At 39.0% G+C, this 13776-nt stretch overlaps 1 protein-coding gene across 15 annotated transcripts in view; it reads left to right on the top strand.

The window, feature by feature from the left end:
• RALYL (RALY RNA binding protein like) overlaps window positions 1-13776 on the top strand; it is a 612319-nt gene that overhangs the window by 96153 nt on the left and 502390 nt on the right. For 2 of the 15 annotated variants that reach the window (XM_073330697.1, XM_073330689.1), the window contains exon 3: window positions 1965-2020. The exons of the other annotated variants lie outside the window; for them this stretch is intronic. The gene's annotated coding sequence lies outside the window, so the exon portion shown is untranslated. The remainder of the gene's footprint in view (window positions 1-1964; window positions 2021-13776) is intronic. 15 annotated transcript variants of the gene reach the window in all.

Here is a 13776-nt window from a genome sequence, read left to right as displayed (position 1 = left end):
AATCATGTTTTGCTAAAGGGGGAAATGGGAACAGGGAATGGGAGTAAGGAAGTTGGAATCATGTTTGGCTAAGGGTAGGAATGGGAACAGGGACACAGGTGTAAGGCTCTGTGGTGTCAGAGCTGGGAAGAAGGGTACTAAGGAAGGAAACTGGAATCATGCTTGCTAGAAGTTCACCCCAATAAACATCGAATTGTTTGCACCTTTGGACTTCGGGTATTGTTGCTCTCTGTTCATGCGAGAAGGACCAGGGAAGTAAGTGGGTGAAGGAATAAGCCCCCTAACAGTGGGCATTTTTGGTTACAACTTATAAAGCCCTTAATGGCTTAGTACCTTCTTGTCTGAGAGACCACTTCTCTCCTGTACCATGCTACCAGCTGAAGTCAGAGTAGATACTTGAGCTGAAACACCATTGGTATAAATGAGAAGGGGCCACTGTTAGGCCATTCACTGGTGTCCTACAGATTTGAAATTCACTTCCAGCATTAGCCTGAAATAGTCTGAACCTGGTGCTCTACAGAACATGCTGCAGAGTGTATGTATCTTCCCCGGGCATTTGAAAATGGTGGAGAATTAAAAGAGTGATGAGCAGTTGAGGAGAGAATGATTTTAGACTCTAAGTTATCTGGTGATGGGGTGTATTGAATTGGACTGCTGCACTGTACTTCAGTTTTAGTATTATTTTAAGATATTTTTAATTATGTCCAAGGACCTAAAGGGTATGGATAGGTGCCCTGTCACAACACTTGTATAAATCCAAATAGATACATCCATAAATATAATCCTTCATCACTCTCAATCACCCCTCTTGATTTGGACTCCTCAACAACCTTAACTTTGCCATTTGTTTTGTTCTGTCATGAAAATATGTTGACTGTATATTTACACATTGTTTGTGTTTAGCAAATATTTGGAAAGGAATAGCATCCCAGGCTCCATTAAATATGTCAGAAATTAATATGTTGGAGGACTAAAAATGTTTTCTGATTGCTTAAACTATTTGATATTATATAATATCTTGAGCATATCAAGCTTCAGGTTTATATCTGTTTAAGTGTGTCATAAATATAAAGGGAAGGGTAAACCCCTTTAAAATTCTTCCTGGCCAGAAAAAAAAATCCTCTCACCTGTAAAGGGTTAAGAAGCTAAAGGTAACCTCACTGGTACCTGACCAAAATGACCAATGAGGAGACAAGATACTTTCAAAAGCTGGGAGGAGGGAAAGAAACAAAGCGTCTGTGTGTCTGTCTATATGCTGTTTCTGCCTGGGATAGACCAGGAATGGAGTCTTAGAACTTTTAGTAAGTAATCTAGCAAGGTATGTGTTAGATTATGATTTCTTTAAATGGCTGAGAAAAGAATTGTGCTGAATAGAATAACTATTTCTGTGTATCTTTTTTGTAACTTAAGGTTTTGCCTAGAGGGGTTCTCTATGTTTTGAATCTAATTACCCTGTAAGGTATTAACCATCCTGATTTTACAGTGGTGATTTCTATTTACTTCTATTTCTATTAAAAGTCTTCTTGTACGAAAACTGAATGCTTTTTCATTGTTCTCAGATCCAAGGGTTTGGGTCTGTAGTCACCTAGGCAAATTGGTGAGGCTTTTTACCAAACCTTGTCCAGAAAGTGGGGTGCAAGGTTTTGGGAAGTATTTTGGGGGGAAAGACTTGTCCAAACAGCTCTTCCCCAGTAACCAGTATTTGTTTGGTGGTGGTAGCAGCCAATCCAAGGACAAAGGGTGGAACATTTTGTACCTTGGGGGAGTTTTGACCTAAGCTGGTAAAGAGAAGCTTAGGAGGTTTTTCATGCAGGTCCCCACATCTGTACCCTAGAGTTCAGAGTGGGGGAGGAACCTTGACAAAGTGTAAACTTTATATCAGGTTTGTATGAATATATGTAGATCTTGTAAGATTATAGTTAACTATATTGTGTCACAACTGATAAGTATTTCCTGTAATGCAGGGGTAGTCAATAGGCAGACCGTGGGCCAAAGCTGGATGTCCAGATGCTTTTGTAAGGTCTGTGAAATCTTTTATTTACTTATTATCATTATTATTTTTGTATTTTCTCTGGAGTCTGGACTTTGACTATACCTTGACCAAGAAATTGGGACCTTGACAAAAAATAATTGATTACCCCGGCTGTATTGAGTAATGTTGTACTAGGGTAGTGCTGGAGAATGTTGGAAATAGATGTTTGTAATGAGATATGGGATTTTGCAGTCTCCTTGTGGCAGAACTTGACCTGGAGTATGCCTTGGGTAGAGGTGCTTAATCCCTGTAGATTTTGAACCATGTGCGATTCACAAACTGAAGACCAGGAGCTGGCATCAAACCAACCATTTTTGTTCTGAGTTGTACCCTAGAGAGGTGGTAGGGACAGGGAAGCAGCAGTGCCATCTGGCCAAAGGAGGCCCCACTGCACCCAACAGCTCTGTGAAAAGAAACATAATGGACAGGTGGGAGTGAGACAGGGAGGAGGTGGCCAGGCATTGCACATGATACATAAATATTTTTGTATCCTCCACAGCGTGCCCTCTCAACTTCTCAGTGCAGGGGTCATCCCCATTTTTATCGTAAACGGAGCCAGGCACATTGTTGACACTCTATCAAACAAAAATAATAGTTGGCTTATCTCGCCTGTGCCTAGGGCCTCCAGTGAGCCACTTGAATAGAAATGTTAGTCACTTCCAACCTAAAGAGCTTGACATTAATTACAACGGGAAATTTAAATCTCAGGACAGTGATTTTAATCATGCATAATAAAATATAATTTTCACTGTTGCATTTGCAACTCACCACAAGACAAATATGCTAGGTTATGACTCATGTCACAGTAACTATTATGATTTAATCACTAGGGTGAATTACCAGAAAGCTTTTGCAGAAACTATAGTTTTGCTACAGCAGCAATATAATTATCCTTTAGTATGTTCTTCTGAAATTCCCAACCTGAATATATACACTATATAGTGGCTTCACATGCTGTAAGGCTGCACTCTTTCTCTGGCTATTGTGGGAGTCCTGCTGTGGTTCTATAATTAAGAAAAATGCCCTGTACTTTTGACCTTTTGATTTTGAAGTACATTTCTCTTTAAATAAAAGAATGGTGTGTGAATGGGTGAGTTGTTAAATCTTTGAGGGTCTTCCTGAAGCAGCCTCTCTGAACTTCACAAAATCCTAGAAGAGAAAAGAGAACTCGCCATGAAAGGCAGGGTGCACATAAAATCAAACAAGAAAGATGACCTAATCGAGGCAAGGCCATAACTTTATATGGGACTAGCAGTAAAATACTAAGAGCCTAACCAATGCTCATTGAAGTCAACGAGTCTTTCCGTTGACTTCAGTAGGTGTGGATCATGTCCTGATGCAGCACAAGAAAACCAGTTTGAAGGAAAACATGCCAGCAGAAGGGTGTCTTGAGTAATTCAGAGGCTCATTAACCCTTACAACAGAACTAAAAATAAACCTGAGGGCTCTCAGGATGGTCCAGCATCTTCACACCAATGAACTTGTCAGTTTTCTATTAAAAACTGTTTTATGTTACATTTTCTTTTAAACCAGCCTTTCAAGAGCTCTTATTGTATTTCTCATAAACTGTTAATACACAATGAGCATTCATTGTGCCAACACTAATCTGGCAGACATTACACTTCAAATAATTGCTGCCTGCCTTAATTCCTGGTTTGTCCTTTTGTAAGCATTAATTACATATGTCAACTACAATCAGTTTAGAGTAAGATAATTGCAGGTATGGAAAAAGGTTACTCTTAGCAAATATGTACTTGAAAGATAATGTCTTCATACTATTAGTTTTATTTGCTTCACAAGCTTGAGTATAGTTTGTAGTGGGGTCCCTTAGGCTTAAATACATAAATAAAATGGAATGCCCTGTTCAAGTTTTGTGCCCCTAGCTGAAGGATTCCTGATTTTTGCAATAATTAACATGCATATATTTGTTAATATTTAGGGATAAACATTACACACACTTTTTAGATGTTTAGCATAATTTTTGTTCTACTGTGTCTGAATATTACCCAATGGGTTTCATACATGGCATGAATTTTGTTGAATTCTATTACTTTCCCATTAGATTAAGTTCAATTTGTCTAATCTGCAACAATTTACAGAAGGATTTCCAATGCCAGCCAAATGGTTCAGAGGAGGTTAACAATATCTTCAGCTCGTATTTTATGGGTTCTTGGCCTTCTGTTGGGTTTTCTCGTGTGTTTTGTTGGTTTTTTAAGATGACTTAGTCCTGGATTGCAAATTTGGTTATGATTTTTTTTTAAATCGATCGGTTATATGTCCTTCTATTAAGGAGAAGCTATCAGTATGACTCGCACTTAAAAATCTTGACTGGCGTAGCTGACCTGAGGCTGAAAATGAAAACAGGCTTCCCACTTCAGTTGGGAAAAAAATTGGACCAGTTTTCTGCACCAGCCCCCTAATCTTCTCCTCTTGTTCAGATCAGCCATTTGCATCTTAAAATACAGGAGAATATGCAACTGCTACTTTAAAAGAATACTGTTTTAAAAGAATACTGCAAAGGGAAGTGTTGTCATAGATTGCTGGGAGGTTCTTTAATAAAAGCTCTAAGACCTCATATGTTGAGGTACATAACTGGAATTTTATGATACTAACTAAAATTCTAAAGTTCTTTTCCTGCATACACTGGCCTCAGTCTGAAGCACTGAATACCCTCCAGGTCAGGGGAGAAGGTTTCTTCTTTGTTTTTTCCTAAGTCTTGGTCAGAGACCATATCAATTACCATTTGAGCCTCATGTTGGATGTGGACTGATGTGTTAATTGGTCAATTAAACTTCATTTGTGTGGACCTATATTTTTTTACTACGGCTGCCAGAGAATAAGCTTTTTCCTAGCCTGTTTGATTAAAATATTAACTGTGCATTGGGGAACAGAACCTACCTGCTTATTCACATCTGTCTGAAACCTGCCAGTGGCATAGTCTGAGCAAATGAAAAAGCCTATTTGAGTCAGTTCTCAACTTTTATTTAAACTGTTGAAATATCCCAATTCAACCTACAAAATACCAAAGGACAGAATATCGATTAAAGTAAAATGAATGGTAACATTTTATATAATTAATGTATATCTGTTTATAATTTATGAATGTATAAAATCTCAGGTTAAGATCTTCTTAGGTTTTAAAGTTATGGGGGAATTCTTAAATAAAAAATTACTTTTATCTACCCAAATCATCTACTGATGCAGTGCATTAATAAAACATCTAGTACTTTTTAAAAAGGTTGATAATTAGTTGTCAGCACTTAACTAATGGCAGCTGTAGAGAATATATTTTTATCTTGTATTTTATTCAGATAATATTAACAGTTAGAGTTAGAAGCATAATTAGCGTAACTAGGACACGATGATTCATGCCATTATTGATTTTGTTGCAGCCAACTTTATACTTCTGTGCCAGAATCGTTGATTATTTTGTGCCTGATGGTATGAAGTACTTATATCAAATCCCTGTCTAGACAGTAACATCTTTGATAAAATGTTTAGTAAGAATGTTCATGGCTTGAGCATTTTCAGAAAGAGTATAATAAATGAAGCTTAGTTTTACTTGTTTTTAATTGTAAGTGTAAGGACAAGAACTGAAAATATGGCATGGTTCCCCAACATGCCAGTTCTGAATAATCTGTTTCTGTCAGCTATGTTTTTTTCTGAATCTGGTTTTAAACGTGTAAGGGTACATTTATGCAACTGGAAAATTATCATCTGTTATGTTTATTAATCTTAAACTTGATGCAGAATTTTTTTGTTGGGAGTGGAAGGGGGCTGTAAGTGATGATGTTTTCAAGGCTACATCTGTCATCAGTGGGAGTTTAGCTGGCAACAAAACTTTTCATGACAGTCATCTTGAATCTAAAGAACTGATATTTTCTAATGTAATATTTCTGCCTTTAGTGGGTGCCAAAGAAATGAAGAGCCAGATGGTCCTTTTATGTGGGGGAAAGCCCGTGCAGACTAAATTCTGAAAATACACACAGGTTGCCTTGTTCCAGGAAAACGACCTGTGATCTACCCAATTTATGAGATCCATGCATAAGGATCCTCTAGAGCCGCCTTGATAGAAACTCCATTTCTCCACACTTCCAGTTCCCTGTCATTGTGGCTACTAACCCACTTCTATGTTTTCCCCAAAACCACAGTGTGAATAGGTACAGCACACTTGTGTGCTGTGGTCCACAAAGAGAACGGATTGAGTCTGAAAGCGAGCAAGGGTTAGAAAGTAAATGGTAATGTCTATGGTTTCAATGCAGGTTTACTTTAAGTTTTTAGAATTAGAATCAGAGGGTTAGAACGGACCACAAGAGGCATCTAGTCTAACCCTCTGCCAAGATGTAGGATTTGTTGTGTCTAAACCATCCAAGACAGATGGCTATCCAGCCTTCTTTTGAGAACCTCCAGTGAAGAAGCTTCCACAACCTCCCAAGGCAGTCAGTTCCATTGTCCTACTGGTATTACATTGGGAAGTTTTTCCTGAGATTTAATCTGAATCTACTATACTGTAGTTTGAACCAATTCCTTCTTGTCCTGCCCTTGGTGGCAAAAGAGAACAACTTTTCTCCATCTTTTTTATAGCAGCATTTCAAATATCTTGAGAACCGCTATCATATCCCTCCACCCCCCATCTCCTTTTTTCCCCAAACTAAACATACCCAGTTCCTTCAGCCTTTGCTCATATGGCTTGCATTCCATCCCATTGATCATCTTTGCCGCTCACCTCTGGATCCTTTGCAGTTTCTCTACATCCTTTCTATACATTGTTGACCAAAATTGGTTACCAATTGAGGCCTAACCACCTCTGAGCAGAGCGGTGCTATCTCCTCCGGTAACTTGCATGCTATCCCTCTGTTAATGCAACCTAAAATTGCATTTGCTTTTTTTGCAACAGCCTCACATTGCTGACTCATGTTGAGGTTGTGATCCACCACAACCCCCACATCCTTCTCAGCAGTGCTGCTGCCAAGGCAGTTTCCCCCCATTATGTATTGTGCATTTGGCTTTAATTCCCTAAGTGTAGCACCTTACATTTTTCTTTGTTGAATTTCATAGTATTGTCTATAGCTCAGTTCTCCAGTTTATCAAGATCTCCTTTGAATTTTAGCTCTGTCTTCTGAAGTATTAGCAAACCTCCCTCCCCCACAGCTTTGTGTCATCTGCAAACTTGATCAGTGTGCTCTCTGTAGCTGCATCCAAGTCACTAATAAAGATACCAACATCATTCCATTAATAGATACTCTTTGTTTGTGATTGTTTAACGAATTATGTAGCCACTTAATGGTAGTTCTGTTTAGACTGCATTTCTCCAGTTTATTTATCAGAATTTCATGTGAGACTGTCAAAAGCCTTGCTGAAGTCCAAGTATATTATGTCCACCACATTCCCCCATGCACCAAATCAGTTACTCTGTCAAAGAAGGAAATAAACCTGGTTTGGCATGATTTGTTCTTGGTAAATCCATGCCGGCTGCTAGTGGTGATCCCTTCATGCTCCAGGTATTTGCAAATTGATTGTTTTATACATTGTTCTAGTAGCTTCTCCTATCATCCATGAGTTTGTAAATATTATTGCCAGTGGATCAGAGATTTCTTCAGCTGTTTCCTTCAGTACCCTCGGGCAAAAGCATCTGCCCCCACTGCTCTGAATTCATTCAAATTGGTCAGAAGGTTTCTGAAGTCGTCTTTATTTATCCAGATCCACATACCTTCCCCTTTATTGTCTATAGTAACTTCACTAGTTGTCCAGTCATGATATATTTGTGAGAAGTCTGAAGCAAAGTAGGAATTCAGCATCTCTGCCTTCCTGTCACCTTCCATTACCAGCTCACCTTCTCCATTGAGCAGCACACCCAAATGTCCTTGATCTTTCTTTTTTGTCTGACATATTTGAAGAACCCCTTCTTATTGACTCATTTCTTGCCAACTGTAACTAGTTCTTTGCCTTGGCTTTCCTGATTCTGTCCCTACACTTTTGTGCTTTTCCTATGTATACTTCCTTTTTTGTCTCTTGGGAATAGGGGAATATCACTGTATGGAAGGAGGGGCCTAATGTAGCTTCTTGAGTGTCAGGATAAGGTGGATAGGCCCAATTACAAGAGTGAGTTTGGAGCCAAGGTTCTACTATGTGTAAACAATTAGATTATTTTTACTAAGGGGGGGAATGATTTTTTTCAAAGCTCATAACGTTTAGTTGTAGGTTACATATTGCTAAAACAATGTTGGTGAACATTCATTTGAATGCCAAACGTCTGTTAAGTTCATTCCCCATGCTATTCATACAAATTGCATTTGGCTTGTACACCCTTCTGGGGAATGGCTATTTGTATTAATGCCCTATTGTGCATGCAAACATATATACATGCTTAAGCCAAAATATTTACCATTCATTCTCCACTATTCATAATTTGTTGTTCTATTCTTTCAAAATTTTTAATCATCTAATGAGGGCAAAAACAATACTATGTGACCAAAGAAACCAGTCACAAAGCACAAAAAATGAATAGCAAATAGCTGAATTCAACAACATCCAAGAAGACCCTAGATTGAAATTTGTCCACATTATTCACTCAGTACTGCTAATGACAAATAATATACACAGAATCTGGGACATGTTTAATGTTTTATTTTCAGAATAAAAGGGTTACATTGTCAGTTAATTTTTTGCACTGAATAATTCAACCAGTTTTATAGTTTAGATTGTAATCTCTGTGGGTCATGAACTCTTTCTCATGCTGCAAGGCACATAGCAACTATTGATACTGACTAAATAATAATGGTAATTATAGTGTAAGAGAGGGGTTTTATAAATTTGAAAGGGGCAGACAGATTTTTCACAAAATCAGCTTCTGTAAGGAAAGCAATATATTGAGTCAAATACTTGTGCCAGAGGATCCCAAGAGAAGATCCAAGGAGGAGGGAGAAAAAATATTTTCCCTTAACCTCTGAGGATAGGATAAGAAGAAATGGGCTTAAATTACAGCAAAGGAGATTCCTAACTGTCAGGGTAGTTAAGCACTGGAATAAATTGCCTAGGGGGATTGTGGAATCATTGGAGATTTTTAAGAGCAGGTTAGACAAACACCTCTCGGGGATGGTCTAGATAATACTTAGTCCTGCCATGAGTACAGGTGACTAGACTAGATAACCTCTCAAGGTCCCGTCCAGTCCTACAATGATATTATTCTATGAGTCTATCCTTGTGATATTGTCAACCTTGGGGCTTCTCTGGAGGTCCTATGACACAAGCATGGTAAGCTGTCCAGGAAAAACTTTTAATTGAAGGTATTCAGACACATGGCTTGCCTTACTTGTTCAAGCTACCTGCATATGTCTTATAGGACTTGGGTAATCAATTGGCCGTTAGCCTTAATTTCACCATTTGCAGCTGGCATGGGAGCATTGGTTTTCTTCAAGTTCAATGGGAGGACAATTTTCTAAGACTCAAGAAGTGATGAAGTGATGATACAGTTTTCTTCAATGCGTGTCTGAAAACTGAAAACATCCACTCAATGTGCAGAGACAGTCAAAAACACTAATTGAATGTTGGGAATCATTAGGAAAGGGATAGATAATAAGACAGTAAATATCACAATGCCTCTATATAAATCCATGGTATGCCCACATCTTGAATAGTGCATGCAGATGGGGTCGTCCCATCTCAAAAAAGATATACTGAAATTGGAAAAGATACAGAAAAAGGCAACAAAAATGATTAGGGGTATGGAACTGCTTCCATCTGAGGAGATGAAAAAGACTGGGACTTTTCAGCCTGGAAAATAAATAACTAAGAGGGGATATGGTTGAGGTCTATAAAATCATGACTGGGGTGGAGAAAGTAAATAAGGAAGTGTTATTTACTCATAAACACAAGAACTCAGGGTCACCCAATGAAATTAATAGGCAGCAGGTTTAAAACAAACAAAAGGAAGTATTTCTTCACACAATGTACAACCCATGGAACTGTGTCAGAGGATGTTGTGACAGCCAAGACTATACCAGGATTCAAAAAAAGAACTACATAAGTTCATGGAGGATAGGTCCAACAATGGCTATTAGTCAGGATGGGCAGGGATGCAAAACCATCCTCTGAAATGTCCCTAGTCTCTGTTTGTCAGAAGCTGGGAATGGGTGACAGGGGATGGATAACTTGATGATTACCTGTTCTGCTCATTCCCTCTGAAGCACCTGGCATGGGCCACTGTTGGAAGACAGGATACTGGGCTAGATGGACCATTGGTCTGATGCCAGTATGGCTGTTCTTATTTTCTAATGTGCAGTCTCACAGTCTGGGGTGGGAATTCCACAGACAGCTCTCTCACTTGAATACTGGGATGCTGAAGAAGGAGTCTGTTGCTGTGGTGGAGCTGGGATTGTGGTCTATGTTGTGTGTGGCCTCAGTAGTGAGCAGACCACCATAGAGCTTTAGAGGATAAGCTATATTCTCATCCTTCAAGTGTTGGCATGCACTGTTTGCCATGCTGGGAGAGATGACCAGCACTCTGTCACAGGTGATGGACAAATTAAGTTTTAAGAAAGTAACTACTAGCTCACTTTTTCATGTTTGCATGAAGTGTCAAAGCAATGTAGATTGGTAAAGGTGATTCTCGAGCTTCGTTGTGGTACAAGCTTTCTGTTTCTTCATGGTGACTGATATTGCTTTTGTACTGAAACAGTTGTACCAAAGTAAAGCCAGCTGGATGAATGGAAACTTGTTCAGACTCACTTTTAACATTTGGACCATTCTATATCCTGAATATCAGTGCTCATAGTGACACAAGCAAAGATTTGGCTTGCTCTACAGTAAACTGTTTTCATTTGAAACAGTTCCCTTCGGATAAGTTTTAGTGTGTGCGACAAAGAAGCACTTCACCTATCCCAGTCTTCCTCACATGATTTTGGAGAGCATGTCCAATATCCTGGTTGAAGGCAAGGAGTACATCATGTCCTTATTTGTGTGGTTGGAGATATGGAAAGAAACAGGTTTTTAGTTTAGTGCTAAGTGCCCCTGAGCCAGTGTCATCCGAAGCTGTTTGGAACCTTGTGAGGTCAGCTGGTTTAAAGACTGGAGCCATGCCTTCATTTTCTTGTCTGCTCAATGTATGCTATGAGTTCAGCAAAGGCAATCCCATGCAACATCATCTGTTTTGCTTTTCTCAGTTTTCTTCCCTGACTTCGTTGTAGAAAGACATCAGACATCTTGCATGGTACTTTTTCTCTTGGGCCATTAAGCCCCCTGCACTTAGGTTTGCAAGCAAGTGGTAGTCTAGCAGCTAAAGTGCATGTTTGCGGACTCGACTACCCAGGCTGACGTTAGAAGCTTCATGGAGGTCTTCTGATGAAATAGAGCATGCCTCTTTTTCTGGAGGTTTTTGTGTGGGTCACTTATTCCTCTGTAACATGCCAGAGTGATCCACGGCATTCTGGTGATGGGTTTTTATTCTCAGCCCTTTTAAATTTGGTCCTATTAAATCTGATGTAGCAGAATTTGTGCCAATGTCCATTGTTCTTGTTGAAAGTCTTTTTCAATACCATCAACATCATATAATCTACGTTTATCTGTGGACAAAGGAAGTGCATTCAGATTATGGAAACATCTGATACTTTCTGCAAGAGTTCGATAGCTATATTGAACATGCTTTCCTTTTGGTTCTGCTGGGTTAATCAACACTGTACTGTGTCTTTCTGACAAAGCACAGAGATGCCCTAGTCAGTAGTGGAATGGAATGTCTCTGAGATCCAGATCCATCAACAAGCTTGTATCTTTCTGACATGTTTGAAGCACTAGTAATAGCCAATAGTAATCTCACATCTTTTGTTACTCTGTACAGTTAATATTACCCAATCACCAAGCAGCTTTCACACAACCAAAGTAGCATCTGAAAGAAAAAAAGAGAAATGTGATTAAATTCAGCCAAGACCATGTTGACAATCAAACGTAGTACAAAATGTGACCAATTTTAAAGTCATGTTGAAGCAAACCAAGAATATACCACAACAGTAATACAACAACATTTGCAGATTATGACAGTGTTGTTAAAATTGCTGCCACAGGCAACATGGCATCAGTTGGTGATGGCCTCATATCTGAAAATCTTTTAGGTCATGTCCCAAGACTGTGGCAATCTTCATGGTTTTATCACAAGCCCACAATTCTTCTGTTCCTGCCCCCAAATCTGATCAGCTACAACTCAAGACACTAGATAGCAAAGAAGCTGTTTCTCAGCCAGCTCTTCCATGTAGATGCCTGAAACATCCAACTAGGAACAAACTGGCAGTTTACTATATATTTTTAGCTGCCTCCAACCTTTCATTTATCTTGTATAAAATACACAGGGTAAAGAGGTGAGGTTCCAGGTACCTCCTTAATTAGTTTTAGGAACCTAGTATGCTGGTCAGATCCCTATTTATTCCCATCCCTTCTCCTATAATAATCTCTGAATATAAGTATTACTCTAGTTTTACACTGATGTTTATGGGGTAGTTAAAAATGGTTTTACAAAAGTATGTAGGAACAGTGTATATTATACAGTAGTTAACCAAGGAAACGTGTGTGTGTGTACAGAAATGGTTGTAGAATTGAGGCCTTTGCAGTTTCCCCTTGCAAAAGTATGTGTGTGTGTATACATTTTATGAGAATAATTTAAATAATTATTGTCCCTTAACTTAGATAGTTATTGTCCCATAACTATGTAACACTGACAGACTCCGGTCGTCAGCGGGCGGGATCAAGCCTGGGACCTCTGTAGCTGAATGCATGAGCTAAAAGCCATATAGATCTTAGCTAATGCTATAGAGCAGACTAATTAATCTCTCTCTCTCTCTAAGTGGTCTCTGCCACTAGATGGGAAAGAACACCACACCTGGAAAGTGTGTGTGTTATGTACTTTCCCTAGCTGAGGAAGTGCGTCCAGAGCTTCAGAGACTTTCCAATTGAAATCCCAGACAAGCCCCCATTTGTAACACCAACATGCTGGTTGTTGGCAGGCAGGATCAAACCTGGGACCTCTGTAGCTGAATGTATGAGCCTCTACTGCCTGAGCTAAAAGCCATATGCCTCTTAGCTAAGGCTGTAGAGCAGACTCATTAATCTAGCTCTCTCTAAGTGGTCTCGGTGCCACTAGATGGGATAGAGCACCCGGAAGGTGTGTGGGTTAGAACTATTTAACAGATTTCTATATAGAGTTAATTGTTTCTAATTAAACCATATCTAAATGCTGTCAATTGATCTATGGATAAGAGTGATCTCTTTTTTTTCCCAGGTTGTGTTACAGCTTTGCAATATTGATCTACAGTTCAAAATAGTGTTCCCCATCCCAGTGTATAGAGGACTCCAACCTCATTTCCTAAAACTCTGTCTAAAGTCCAAATTCCCCACACTTGCTCCTGGTCAGGCAAAGTGGTGGTAGAATAAGCAAAGCCTGTTTCAGAAATTTCTGAAACCCACCTGACCTCATTTATCAGTTGCACTGAATCTAAAACTAACCCATTAATTTGACTCTTACAGCCTATACTTTCTCCAATACTTATTACTGCTAATCCCACTGTTGTTCTCTGTTGTTTAATATCTGGTTATTTTTTAAATCTTCCTAAGCATTTGAGTATATTTTGTAAATGTGAATTAATATTGAATTCTATTTTTAATTTTGTTTTGAAGTGATGATTGACATAAGGGTATTCAAGATACAAGTGGGGTGAGGACCAGCTTCATTTGGTGAGAGAGACAAGTCTGTCTGGTCTCTC

The sequence above is a fragment of the Lepidochelys kempii genome, chromosome 2 (genome assembly GCF_965140265.1).
Source record: "Lepidochelys kempii isolate rLepKem1 chromosome 2, rLepKem1.hap2, whole genome shotgun sequence".
Classification (NCBI taxonomy): domain Eukaryota; kingdom Metazoa; phylum Chordata; order Testudines; family Cheloniidae; genus Lepidochelys; species Lepidochelys kempii.
This window is presented reverse-complemented; position numbering and strand designations above follow the sequence as displayed.